Here is a 15,515-nt window from a genome sequence, read left to right as displayed (position 1 = left end):
CTTTGCATTTCTGAATCAAACAAAAATCTGTAAAATGTGGTTTCATTGTCGTTCCAGAAATTTTAAACATTAAGGTTTTGAGAAAGAAACTTGACAATTTATGAAAGTTTGACTGGAATTCAGTTAAGAATTATAAAATTCTATGATAATATTGGTAATGAATCCCAATTGGCGGCTTGTTTAGGGGTATCCCAGTTTTTTTACATATTCTTGAATGTACGTTAAAATTTGAAACGTAGAATCCAAAATTTGATTATTTTCTGTGCCCTGAAACTATTTTTAAAACACGTTTGAATTAGTATGCAAATCACTTTTGAATCACCCCTCGGCAAATTTTACTTCGGGACATGCTGTCATTTATGTAAATTGAAATGTCATTGAGTCGACGGATTGAAATCTTTTTAATAATTTATTAAATCAACATTAAAGATATTGAAGTGCAATAAAATCGTGTTATACTTAGAAAAATGTACTCTTTCGATAAAGATACAAAAAACTGTTGATTTTTCTTCACTAAACAACCCATTTATGATACTCGGCGGCAGTTCATTTCAGGAATAAGTTTTGTTTGATAAAATCAACTAGTTCAAATTAGTCAGCATTAATATTCAGTGAGGGGCCCAGATAGCCGTAGCGGTAAACGCGGCAGCTATTCAGCAAGACCAAGCTGAGGGTTGTGGATTCGAATCCCACCGGTCGAGGATCTTTTCGGGTTGGAAATTTTCTCGACTTCCCAGGGCACAGAGTACTTCGTACCTGCCACACGATATACAAATGCAAAAAATGGTCAATTGGCAAAGAAAGCTCTCAGTTAATAACTGTGGAAGTGTCATAAAGAACACTAAGCTGAGAAAGCAGGCTTTGTCCCAGTTGGGAACGTAACGCATAAAAGAAGATGAAGTAAATATTGAAGTGTTAGAAAAATCCACGACACAAAATTAGAATGATCTGGGAGTTAATACATTGACTTCAATTTGAACGAATTTCTAAATGCAGAACCCCCGTTTTTTTTTTGTTTAAACTTGATATCGGCTGGTGATCAAACGTTTGTATAAGCAAGAAACTGCAAAACAAAAACACCACATAAAATTTAAAATCAACTCAATATTATGAACGCCATTTAAATAGAACTTCCTTGATGTCCATCAATTCAGATAAATTCGAATAATCTACTGTGTATCACCAAATTCAACCGCGAATCATAAAAAATCTGTGAAGTGGGCTTTAATTACCGGTCCAGATATTCAAACATTAGGATTTTGGAAAAGCTTTGAAGTTATCTGCGCTTCTGAGTTCTGAGACTAAGAGTTGACAAAATTCCAAATTAATTATTTCGATTCCAAATAATTATTCAATTGTTTAATTTGCAAGATCGCTATCAATATTGCCAAGATTTCAATGTCTTATTGCTTTAAACCATGTCATCATTAAATCACATTATACGGGCCACATTACAATAACGTTCAAAATCAGTTCGCGGGCCGCATAAAAACCTCACTGAGGGCCGCATGCGGCCCGCGGGCCGCTGTTTGGTGACCACTGAAGTAAATCATTGCTTCCATCTTTGATCTCTTTTGATGACTTATAGTCACTTGAGAGAACTTTCAAGACAATCTTGAACAAACGTTCAGTTTTGTCGTCATAAGTAGAAAAATGTGCTTCTTCTCTTCAAGATGTTTGAGAAGAAGTTTGCGACCTTTAAGAGTTTTCGGCAAAAACACGATTCGGCGATTTGGAAGGAAACCCTAACGGAGTTCAAGATCTCCTGCCTAAATCTCCCAAATGCGGAACAAAACTGACCACGATAGGTGGCACTCTTTGCTTCCTCACTTGAATCAAAGAGCCTAGGCTAGAGGCTGCTTCGATTTGATGTTCGAAAAATTTGTTCAAAGCATCGAATTGAATTGCTCATTTCGATGCAATTGTCAGCATTAACCATTTCACCCTTGGAAGAAAGTGTGCATTCCGGAGAAACGTCCATTCTTCCTTTTTTGCCACGTTTAGTGACCGTTTTAAAATTCCACTTTTTTGGAAGGAAGTTGTGAATTCAGAGATTCACCCTTCCTTTTGTTCGTAGGTTAATATAGATGATTAACTCCTGACGTGCCCAACCAGCAACTAGAGGATCCCAAGTAACCATAAGCACTAATAATAAACCCTTAATCAGCATTATAGATGCGTACATGCATTATAATAGCACCACAAATGCTTACACACCTTATAACAGTACTTCCGCTGCATAGAAACCCTATTACATCATCTTTAATTCTTCTAAGCCTGATGCATACAGGCATTAAATAAGGATTCTACCCCATTACCCCGAAAGCCATTTCCCCGAACGACATCACCCAGAATTCCATTACCCCGAGTGTACCATTACCCCGAATTCCATCACCCCGAATGCTATTTCCCCCGAATTCACAATTATCTTGACATGATGATATTGATGACGTTTCTCCATGATATTGGAATTCGGGGTAATGTCATTCGGGGTGATGGGTCATTCGGGGTTTTGGAATTCGGGGTAATGACGTTCGGGTCAATGGCATTCGGGGTAATGGGATTCGGGGTAATGGGGGTAGAATCTTAAATAAGCACTATATTGGCTTTATATTCGAATACAGGGCATGTTTAAATGCCATCCAGTGTTTTGACAGATATACCACGTGCTTTGTGTTTGCATATAGTGGTAAGAGGGAGTCAAACATAAATCTTCTCACTACTACAATTGCAGGTTTTATGACGGGGAAAAGTGATGGTTTAAATTGGTCACTTTTCTTTCCAATACTATTAATCTTATGTGACCGTAGGAGCAAAGGAGCGGGACAACAACTCAACAATACGGGTGTTGTAGGTTCGAGACGCAAAATGAGGAATTTAATCATCATAAAACGAGGATAAAAATGTGGCAATTACAAGTCCTCAAAAGGATGAAAACTACCAAAACGAATATGGCCGATACGGAGAAGTACTATCTGTATCATTTTATTACATTTTTTGCATACTATTAGAGGTTTCCGTTTTCATTCATTCATTTATTTACCTCGTGTACCAGTTGCTTGGCCGCATACGCGAAAGCGCTCTGGCTGCGTACGCGAAAGCACAAAATATTCGCCCCAAAAACCTGGCAAAAACAACTGACGTTTCTCACGGTTATATCTTGGCACTATAATGGCACGCTATTTCGCCTTTTCTGGCATTATAATAGCATTATATACGTATATAAAACTGACACGCATCAAATGTTTACCCTATATGTGCATATAATGCTGTTAGCGTGCCGCATTATTGTGCTTACTGGTTACTTGGGTATGCCTTATTAAAACTAAATCGACTGATAACTATTTTTCCTATAGTATAGTATAGAAGTATATACCTTTCTACCATCATTTCAGTTACAGTGGAGACGCATGGTCTTGTTGCCGTCGGGAAAATGATTTTGTCAACCGCCGTGTACGTGACGATGTGGTGAATAGTTTACGAGGAGCTTTCACAACGATTCTTTCTCACCACCTTATCAAAGCTTACTCTCCACCCAACGATCATTAGCAACCCTTATTTCTCCCGCTGCTGCTCTCAAAATCGAGATTTCCTTCTCGCGCTCGCCCGCCTCATTGTGCTTTCTCTGTTGATTGAGCATGTGTTCGTGTTGGTGTTGGGGGTTGTAATAAACATCCTCTGTAGAAAGCTTGAACCTAAGGGTTGCACTATCAGTATGAAGGAGTGAAGATCAATGAATAGACGGCGGCCGATACCGATGTCTACCCACCTTTGTAGGTGGTTTGTTTTGATTCACATGGCGCTTGTTTGCCGCACCAATACTTTGTTGTAACCCGTTCATAGTGCTATTTGGCGGTTATGGTAAATGAACTTTTGCGACTTTATGCTTGAAATTCAAGGGCACATGTTTTTACAATTGTAATGCAGTTGTGTTCTGAAACATAGTAGTGATTGCTGATTTTCATACAAAATACTCGAATTTGGCATACTGTAAATTTGTTTCCCTATGAGCGTTCGGCATGAAATTTTGACAAATATGCTCAATTTTATAATCATATCACGAAGTTTGAAGTTCGAAGCTCTTGTTGGAAGTTCAAGTGTTAGGCGAAATTGCTTGAAATAATAATGGTTTTGGTTTCGAAAAATTTCTGTTCAACAACACAAAAAATATTCAGAGGATTTTCTCACGGATTTTTTTGATTTTTTAGGAACTTTATCTAGGAATTATATTATATTTATTAGGAATTTATCTAGGAATTATATCAGAAATACCGCCAAGGATACCACGCTTTATTTATTTTTAGGATGTTTTTATGAATATGTAAATTATATAACCCTCGTCTTAATATATTCTCAGGATATTTTACTTCATAAATGTCTTATTGGATCCCTTTTTGCTGAGGAATTTCTTAAGCAAATGCATTCTAGAAGATGTCCAAACGTTAGTCCGAAGATACCTATGAGAACACTGTAGAGAGTACATTTAGGGTTTTATTACTAAATTCTATCAGAATTAGCACTATTCCAGTTATACGTCTCTCAGGTCTCTTAAATTCCCCCAAAATTGCAATCAAAAATTTCTTCAATAGTAGCTTAAGCAAGTCCTCCAGCTTATAAATTCTAGCTCAGAAGCTCCTGTTGAGATTGTTTAACCATACTTCCAGAAAGTCCGTCAGCAGTTAAACCAGAGATTTTAACATGAATTTTCAGAACTCCTAGAAGTAGAACTTCTTGAAACCAGAGATGCATTTGAACGCGTTCTGTTTATGTTCTGTTCAAAGCTTGTGCTCATGATATCCGTGTTCAAGTTCAAACAGTTTCAAATGTTTGAATACAGCACACTGTTCATCTCCAGGCAACCATAAACGCCATTCGGTATTTACCTTACCAATTGACAAAGTTGCAGTATATTTCTAACGTCACCAAATTAGTACGCAAACTTTACGCCACAAGCGAAATCTGCGATTTGCGAATGGTTTGCCCTCACACTTCTAATATCGAAGTGCAGTGCCGTAGCGTGCGGTTGGCCAGGTTGGCATCCGCCAAGGGCGCCAGCCTTTAGGGGGCGCCAAAATGCATCACGCATTTAGTGAATTTTGGGCAAAAGGTTTACTTGATAAGACACCTCTTAAGTCACAATTTCAAAAGAAATTCCTAAACGTTATAATGAAAAATTTAAACAATTACTGAATAATTCAATAATTCAATTATTGCTTTCAATGATTATTGGATATTTTTGGTGATACCCAGACATAATTTCAAAATTTTACATTGGGGTTTAAATAACGACTTGCTTAATCTCTGTGTTATCTTCCTTGTATTTTTAATAGCCGTTATAACTGGTTTAAAGCCTGTCCACGTTAAATTTCGGACACCCAAATAATGGCAGCAAAAAAAAAAGTTACTCATAATTCAACAAAAACAATTGTTTATTTCAGAATAAAAGAGTTATATCTACAAAATAAACAGTTGACAAGGATGTTAATCCTTCTTTCTGTAAAATTCTCGAACTTTCCAACTTTGCGAGCCACATTTCGCACAGAAAGATTGGGATTTTTCTCAATAATGGCTACCACCTTCTTATCCATTTGTTGGGAGCATACTTTTCGATTTGTTCCACTTCCAACCTTCCGATCTACAGTCAAGCGCTGGTCAAATGATTTGCAAACACTAAATACCGTAATTTTCGGTAGCTTTAGTTTTTTGGCAAGATCGCGTACCGATAAATTCGGATTTTGCTGCCGTTCAAACAAAATGCGTTTGCGCACTTCCACTTGATTGGACGCCATTTCAGTGAATGTTACGATAATGTAAACATAGGCCAGGAGAAGTGGATGAACTTGTCATTCATTTTTCTGTCAAATCTCATACAAAATCTACTTTTTCTTTGACATAAATTCACTCTAGGTGAACCACTTCCCCTGGCCTATGTTGTACCACGAAATAAAGTGGAGAGTTTCAGCTGTCATATAAGTGAAACGTTTCAGCAATCCGTGAAATAATTCAAAAACCTACACTGAAAAAAAAAGTGTCCGAAAATTTATCGTGGACAGGCTTTAAGCACAAATCAAGTTTGTGGTATTCAATTGGAGGTTCATATTGACAAGAAATAAGGAAATTTAAAAAAAAAAAGACATTGATATGGATTGTGAAGACTTTTTGAAAACACAAAACAAAAATTCTTTTGAGCGTGAACGAAAGTTATTGCGTAACAGCTATTTAAATCCTGAAAGAAAGTCTCCAATCCAAATCCAATCCAAATCATCCAAATCCAATCCAATCCAATCCAATCCAAATCCAATCCAAATCCAATCCAATCCAAATCCAATCCAAATCCAATCCAAATCCAATCCAAATCCAATCCAAATCCAATCCAAATCCAATCCAAATCCAATCCAAATCCAATCCAAATCCAATCCAAATCCAATCCAAATCCAATCCAAATCCAATCCAAATCCAATCCAAATCCAATCCAAATCCAATCCAAATCCAATCCAAATCCAATCCAAATCCAATCCAATCCATCCAAATCCAATCCAATAATCCAAATCCAATCCAAATCCACAAATCCAATCCAAATCCAATCCAAATCCAATCCAAATCCAATCCAAATCCAATCCAAATCCAATCCAAATCCAATCCAAATCCAATCCAAATCCAATCCAAATCCAATCCAAATCCAATCCAAATCCAATCCAAATCCAATCCAAATCCAATCCAAATCCAATCCAATCAAATCCAATCCAATCCAAATCCAATCCAAATCCAATCCAAATGCCAATCCAAATCCAATCCAAATCCAATCCAAATCCAATCCAAATCCAATCCAAATCCAATCCAAATCCAATCCAAATCCAATCCAAATCAATCCAAATCCAATCCAAATCCAATCCATCAATCCAATCCAAATCCAATCCAAATCCATCCAAATCCAATCAAATCCAATCCAATCCAATCCAAATCCAATCCAAATCCAATCCAAATCCAATCCAAATCCAATCCAAATCCAATCCAAATCCAATCCAAATCCAATCCAAATCCAATCCAAATCCAATCCAAATCCAATCCAAATCCAATCCAAATCCAATCCAAATCCAATCCAAATCCAATCCAAATCCAATCCAAATCCAATCCAAATCCAATCCAAATCCAATCCAAATCCAATCCAAATCCAATCCAATCCAATCCAAATCCAATCCAAATCAATCCAATCCAATCCAAATCCAATCCAAATCCAATCCAAATCCAATCCAAATCCAATCCAAATCCAATCCAAATCCAATCCAAATCCAATCCAAATCCAATCCAAATCCAATCCAAATCCAATCCAAATCCAATCCAAATCCAATCCAAATCCAATCCAAATCCAATCCAAATCCAATCCAAATCCAATCCAAATCCAATCCAAATCCAATCCAAATCCAATCCAAATCCAATCCAAATCCAATCCAAATCCAATCCAAATCCAATCCAAATCCAATCCAAATCCAATCCAAATCCAATCCAAATCCAATCCAAATCCAATCCAAATCCAATCCAAATCCAATCCAATCCAAATCCAATCCAAATCCAATCCAAATCCAATCCAAATCCAATCCAAATCCAATCCAAATCCAATCCAAATCCAATCCCAAATCCAATCCAAATCCAATCCAAATCCAATCCAAATCCAATCCAAATCCAATCCAAATCCAATCCAAATCCAATCCAAATCCAATCCAAATCCAATCCAAATCCAATCCAAATCCAATCCAAATCCAATCCAAATCCAATCCAAATCCAATCCAAATCCAATCCAAATCCAATCCAAATCCAATCCAAATCCAATCCAAATCCAATCCAAATCCAATCCAAATCCAATCCAAATCCAATCCAAATCCAATCCAAATCCAATCCAAATCCAATCCAAATCCAATCCAAATCCAATCCAAATCCAATCCAAATCCAATCCAAATCCAATCCAAATCCAATCCAAATCCAATCCAAATCCAATCCAAATCCAATCCAAATCCAATCCAAATCCAATCCAAATCCAATCCAAATCCAATCCAAATCCAATCCAAATCCAATCCAAATCCAATCCAAATCCAATCCAAATCCAATCCAAATCCAATCCAAATCCAATCCAAATCCAATCCAAATCCAATCCAAATCCAATCCAAATCCAATCCAAATCCAATCCAAATCCAATCCAAATCCAATCCAAATCCAATCCAAATCCAATCCAAATCCAATCCAAATCCAATCCAAATCCAATCCAAATCCAATCCAAATCCAATCCAAATCCAATCCAAATCCAATCCAAATCCAATCCAAATCCAATCCAAATCCAATCCAAATCCAATCCAAATCCAATCCAAATCCAATCCAAATCCAATCCAAATCCAATCCAAATCCAATCCAAATCCAATCCAAATCCAATCCAAATCCAATCCAAATCCAATCCAAATCCAATCCAAATCCAATCCAAATCCAATCCAAATCCAATCCAAATCCAATCCAAATCCAATCCAAATCCAATCCAAATCCAATCCAAATCCAATCCAAATCCAATCCAAATCCAATCCAAATCCAATCCAAATCCAATCCAAATCCAATCCAAATCCAATCCAAATCCAATCCAAATCCAATCCAAATCCAATCCAAATCCAATCCAAATCCAATCCAAATCCAATCCAAATCCAATCCAAATCCAATCCAAATCCAATCCAAATCCAATCCAAATCCAATCCAAATCCAATCCAAATCCAATCCAAATCCAATCCAAATCCAATCCAAATCCAATCCAAATCCAATCCAAATCCAATCCAAATCCAATCCAAATCCAATCCAAATCCAATCCAAATCCAATCCAAATCCAATCCAATCCAATCCAAATCCAATCCAATTCAAATCCAATCCAAATCCAATCCAAATCCAATCCAAACCCAATTCAAATCGTCATCAAAACTGAATCAAACATGAATTCTGTGCTGAAAAAAGTATCTCTCTCAGTTACTCCACAAGGAGAGCACCGAATCGACTAAACGGAGATTGTATGAGAAACGAAGCGCGAACTTTCAACAGCATCTTCTCTGCTTTGCTTGCTGATGTTGGGGCTCGGTTCGGGAGCAGAGTCAGTGTTCGAAGTTGTCGGCTTTCCTGCTGCTGCTGCTGCTGTTGAGTTCAATAATACTCGATGAAGCAGCGCTCGGTAGAACCAGTCGAGTTTCGAGTTTCGCCGAGGCCAGTCATGGAAATCGACCCGTGAATACGCGCGCGCGTTCCGCTCTTTGAACCACCTTTGAAGACTTGGATCCAAATGCCGACCCGGTGCGGCGGAGTACCTCTCTATGTATGTAATGCAATAGAAGCTCAGCTGTCTCACTCTTTTCGCGCATATCGTGTCATCGTGCGAAGGCAGCAACAGCAGCAATAACAACTTAAACAAGAAAGCATAACTTTAACACCGAAGGCCGGAGAGCTGCGGTGGAGAATTCGCGCTTACCTTAACGTGTGGGAGCCGGAGCGGATGTTGCGAGATATAATATTGTTTGTATAGATGTCTTTTTGATTGCTGTTTGGGCTTATTCTAGCGAAAGTGAGCATCTTCCGATTCGACTTTGATCGTATATCCGCGCGTCGTCGTTCTGAAGTTCGTTCGTCGTTGATTTGTTGGTTGGTGGCATTGAATAGAGCACGCGAACTTGTAGAGTCGCCTCCGTATTCTGCTCCGTGGATGGCAAATTCTGAATAGCGGTCGAAACCAGTTTCCGAAACCGAAAAGTCTTTGACCTATATAATTCTGCGAGCTGCATTGTTGTTAGTGGGATGTGTGAAGCTTTGAAAAGTGATGCCCAAAGGGAGATTTCGTAAGAGGGGGTCTTTGATACGTATGTAGTGTAGTGCAGTCGAACTAGACCGGCAAATACTGCTGCCGAGTTCGACGGATGCTGAGCATTAACGTCCAAGTGTATTACTAGTTCAATGTGCGGTGCATGAGAGTCTATCGAAAAGCCCTTCGATTGCGTCGTCAACTGACCGGGTAACGAAGGCAAGGCGTGAGACAACGTTCTCTTTATGGTTGACGCTTGGTTTGGAGGGCGGAGGTGGAAGCACTTACACACACAATCCGTAGGTGAGGAAGTGGACTGCCGACCATACGGCAAGAAAAGCAGACTTGGCAAGCAGTCTCGCGAATTGCCGTCGCGACGTTGTAAAGTGGTAGGTTATATTCCATCATGTCATTTTCTTATGATGCTTTTATGACTGTGGGGAGACCGCCCCAAACAGAAGACCGACAGACCAGACAGACAGACAGCGGAAGAAGGTGATGCACACAAAGGGAACAAGAACGTGTTTATGTTGCCGCGAAAATGCGTAAAAATGTTGGGTGAGGTTTAAATGCTTTGAGCGTACTCTTGCGTGTCTGTTTTCAAGGTGATTCTGAATGGGGGTTTCATTCATCACTAGCAAGGTCGTAGTGTATCAGAGTTGTAGGCTTTAAGGCTTCTTCAAATAAGAACTGCTAAATGATTAATCTGTGTTTCATTTTGTATGTCGATATGTGATTAGGCCAAAGATAATTCAGAAATACTCCGGATAATCTTGAGTTGGGGTAATTGAGTTCGCGAGAATTTGTGCCTATGCATTAGGCGTACAGTCGTTACTAATATTACACTATTTTCTTCAAACGGCTCGTGTGGAACTAATATAATGAAACAATAATTGGAAATAATGACATTCAGCTCGCGGAAGTTTCTAAAACTACCTAAGGCAATAAAACAATACTTCTCAGTGCTACAAAATTGTACTTTTCAGTACTTTTTTTTTATCTTTCCGACACTTATGTGAAGCTTTCGATTTTTTGTTGGACCCGTTAGCAAAGTCTAGCAGTGGTAATCCTTCTTGGACACCGTCTTGGGAAAAAAACCTCTCAGAAGGAAGGGACCTCCTTTCGTTTATTCACTGAACATAGTTGCAACTACTAACAAAAGGAAGGGTGAATCTATGAATTCACAACTGCTTTTCAAAAAAATGGGGCTTAAAACTGTCACTAAACGTAGCAAAAAACGGAAGAAAGAACGTTTCTCCGGAATGCGAACTTTCTTCCAAGTTGGAAATGTTTAATGCTGATATTTGCATCAATTCGATGCTTTGAACAAATTTTCTGAACATCAAATTAAAGCAGCCTCTAGCCCAGGCTCTTACATTCATGTGAGAAAGCAAAGAGTGCCGCCTATCGTAGTCAGTTATTTTGAATCTGGGGAATTTGAGCAGGAGATCTTGAACTCCATGAGGGGAATAATCTTGGTTTTCTTGCAAATCGCAAAGAAAGGAGACTGTCACGGTTTGCCGGAAACTCTTAAACTTCTTCTCGAACATCTTGAAGAGAAGAAGCACATATTTTTTACTTATGACGACAAAACTGAACGTTTGTTCAAGGTCGTTTTGAAAGGTCTCTCAAGTGAATATAAGTTCCCAGAATGTAGTAGGTTGGCATTGCTATTCACAAATGATTAGGCCATGCCCGCAAAATTGATCATCATTCTTTCTCGAGCTGTCATCAGATTTGGAAGTGTCTCTGGAAATGTTACACAGAAGAGATCAAATATGGAATATTTGGTTTACTTGGACTTTCCCCAGCCCAAGTAATCATTATGAAACAGTAGTATACGCAACAAGTTGCAGAATGATGAATGATCAGAATGACAGAACGAGTCGTACATTTATCCAACGAGGCTTGTCGAGTTGAATAATTACGACGAGTGCTGTAAAAATCGAGTTCTGCAACGAGTTGTGTACAACATTTTTTTGTAATTTCGTAAAAGACCACTCGAGGGCATGCATTCACCATTATTTTACAATTCCTGAAAAATGGTTGTGTAATGATTCAACTCAAAACAGTTGCATAATGAGAAAGCGTTGCGTAATGAATCATTACACCACTGGTTTCAGTTCCATAAAGACTATATAACTGCACTGCATAATTCAGTGCAGGAAAGTAGGCCGTTTCATGACCGATAGGCGTGATCAAGAACAGCCTAATAAGATGAGCAATTGCAAAAAAAAGAGAAATCTGGAATTCGTTGGAAAGGGCTTTGTTTAGAATATTATTTATTTCACTTTAACAAAAGTGATATGAGTAATATTAAAGCTTTAGACAAGCAAGACTTATACTCCCGTGAAAAAGTTTGGTTCACCCCCTCAAAAACATACAAAAGTGATTTGTATACAGTCAACTCTCCCTAACTCGATATTGAAGGGACCATCGAGTTAGGGAGGTATCGAGTTACAGAACACAAAACCTGTGCAACAGCGATCCAAGGGATCATCGAGTTAGCCATGAAAACCATCTTTTACTATGGTTCTCTAACTCGATATCGAGATACGGAATATCGAGTAAGGGAGAGTTAACTGTATAACTTTTTGATTGCACGTCTATTTGAAGCTCGCTATGTTGCATTCGAAAGACAATGAGTTCAATTTACTAAGGGCCCATTCACAAATTTCATAACGCTGGAGGGGGTGGGTGGGTGTCCAAACGATGTTACGGCCCATATAAAAACAGAATAATATCCATACCAAAAGCGTTACAAGGGGGTGGGTGGGTGTCCAAAATAGCCAATTTTAGCGTTATGAAATAAATGAATGAGCCCTTAATAGGTATTTTGAAAAAAAAAAAAACATTTTTTCAATATTTTTACTAAATTCTTAATTAAAGTTATGACATTTTTCAAAAAACATGGCTAATTTTATTAACATTGGATTGACCAAAATTGACAATTGATGGGTCATACAGTCATTCCCGCACGCAAATCATTTTCGTCGATTTATTACATTTAAGGCTAATTTTAACGTAAATTATGGTGTGTATATGACTGGTCTGAGATATCACAGATTTACATGTTTTAAGTACATTCTGGTGAGCCGCTTCTGCCTAATAAGATGAAGGTCAAGGGTTCAATCCCCCAGGCCCGTTTTTTTCCTCGTACCTTGTAGTTGTATCTTTCACTTGCTTCTATCATCCACTCTTCATCAATCACACTTAAACTTTTTTTTTTTTTAATTTATTTATTAGTATCATTACAAACATTACATTCATTTCTTATACATAGGTATTCTGTGTTATTAGACAACACTATCATCCTAATTTGGTAAAACAAATTTAAGATTTTATTAACATTTTGTTAACAACATATTACATTTCATTTGCCGTAGCAGTTCAGATTTTTTACTGGTGAGGTGATTTCACCTGCTTATAAAAGAAAAAAACACTTTTTCAATTTACCTAACCTAACATAACCTAAGTATATAACGCATCAATCGTGGCAATAGAAGATTGTAACGATTTTTGCCTGAAATTATTAATTATTTTATTTGACATTTGCTCTAATGTTTCAACATTGGAAATTCTATGTAACTCATTGGTACTATACCAATACCTATGGAGAAATCTTATATTTTCGCATCCAAACTTTTTTGCAAAGGACTACAGATGACACGCAGACTTTGTCCTTTGGTGGAGAGGCCTGTGTCATCCGCAAACAAAGATTTTTACATCCCTGAGGTAGCTCAGGTAAGTCAGATGTGAAAATATTGTATAATATTGATCCCAAAATGCTGCCTTGAGGAACACCAGCTCTTACAGGAAGTCGTTCAGACCTAGAGTTCTGATAATTAACCTGAAGTGTACGACACACTTAAACTTTCCGTTCATGGTAACCAGAGACAGATATTGGCGTAGTGAGGATTTTTTTCTGGAGGGGGCCTAGGAGGGTGTCTAGCAAATTCTTGTTTTATTAAGTAAAGTCGATCGATATAATCACGATTTCATAATTTGCGTAGATTTTATTTGTTTGTGATTTTGGTGCTATTCCGATAGGCCGAATGTCATTGGGCCAAGGGCCATTGGGCTGAAAGGGTCGTTAGGCCGAAAGGGCCATTAGGCCGAAATTGGCCGATAGTTCTAATGAACCGTATGGTCGAATGGATAACTAACAGGGATATGTCAGGACATTTTGCATTACTTAGAAGCAGCGAAATGAATTTTCAGGTCGAATGGATGACAATCCTGACATCGTTAGATCAGGATATTTTGTATTACCTAGAAGCCTATAATATTCGCTGTGATATATAACTAGAAAGAACAGCCATTAATTAAAAGAAGGAAAAACACTGATGAATGTGTTAGCCATTTGAAAAAGTAATAAATGATTAAATGTTATTTTGACCTAAAAACCTTTTTGGACGAACGGCATTTGGCCTAATGGCCTTCGGCCTAACGACATTTGGCCTTACGGAATTTGGCCTAACGACCTGCCCCCCTAGCAAATTCTTGTTTTATTAAGTAGTTGATCGATATAATCACGGTTTCATAATTTGCGTAGATTTTATTTGTTTGTGATTTTACCTCATATCGCTGCACATAAGTGGTATTTGAAAATTTCAATTTCCATTAACAAATATATTCACTTTTTGTCTATCCAATAAAAATAACTTCAAGAACTCTTACAAAAAACTCCTCAGGAATGATTCTTTCATGAATATTTGAGGTATTCAACATGCGTTTTTAAGAGATTCTTTCGAGAATTGTCACGAGGATTTCTTTATAAATTATTTCATATTTTTTTCAGTGCTTTCTGCAAATACTCCTCTACCTTAATCATTCCTGGGATTAGTTGTCATTATCAAACAGATTTTGCTTGAACTTTCTTTATGTTTTATAAAATAACGCTTAAGAAATTATTTTAAGCATTTCTCCAAGAATGTCCTCTACGTACTTATCACATATAAATTCCAATCGTTAGTTGAAAATATCATCTAGTTGTTCATTTTTGATTTGTTTAGGATTTTCTGGAATGACTAAGGAATCCTTGCGTGGTGTATAACAGTAAAACAAACAACAATTAATCAAGGAGTATGGAGAAAACTATCTTCAAGATCACCATTTTTTCCAAAAACTATTCAAGGAGTTCACCATAAGTTGTTCCGACTTTGCTTTCGAGCTTCTTCTTAATATTTCTCTTCAGATTCCTTCAACAAATCCTTCAGAAAATATCTCAAAAATTCTTCAGGGTTAAAAAAAATCGAAGCAACAGTTATCCAGTATTTCTTTCAAAACATTATATGGTTCTTCCAGGTGTTATTCTTAGGACTCTTCCTTGTGGAGTATTACAAGATTTTCATAAGCAAATAAGCCAGATTTAATTGGAAAAATGTTATTAGCTATTTTTGAGGGAGGTTGTCTTTTTGACAGAAATATTGTTTATTTTTTTGTTTTCTAATAGTCGTTTTGATGTTGCTCTCCGCATTCCTTCATAACTCTCTTGAAAATAATATTTTTTTAAACATGCCTATCTAAGAATATTAAAATAAATAAACATTCCTTTAAATGATTCTTTAAAAATAACCCTGCAGATTTACTATAGGATTTTGGAATTTATTCTTAAACTTCTCGAAGAAATTTTCCAGAAATTCCACTTAAAAGCTTAAGTGGTTTTTGTAGGATTTGCTATAACAATTCTTGTTATTTT

General features: G+C 37.3%; 1 long non-coding RNA gene across 1 annotated transcript in view; it reads left to right on the top strand.

Annotated features, from left to right (window-relative positions):
* The first annotated feature begins 9,191 nt into the window (after positions 1-9,191).
* Positions 9,192-15,515, top strand: part of LOC110681094 — a 51,105-nt gene continuing 44,781 nt past the window's right edge. The window contains exon 1 of the long non-coding RNA XR_002503093.1: positions 9,192-10,203. This is a non-coding gene — a long non-coding RNA (uncharacterized LOC110681094). The remainder of the gene's footprint in view (positions 10,204-15,515) is intronic.

This window comes from Aedes aegypti, unplaced genomic scaffold, assembly GCF_002204515.2.
Source record: "Aedes aegypti strain LVP_AGWG unplaced genomic scaffold, AaegL5.0 Primary Assembly AGWG_AaegL5_hic_scaff_407_PBJ_arrow, whole genome shotgun sequence".
Lineage (NCBI taxonomy): Eukaryota > Metazoa > Arthropoda > Insecta > Diptera > Culicidae > Aedes > Aedes aegypti.
This window is presented reverse-complemented; position numbering and strand designations above follow the sequence as displayed.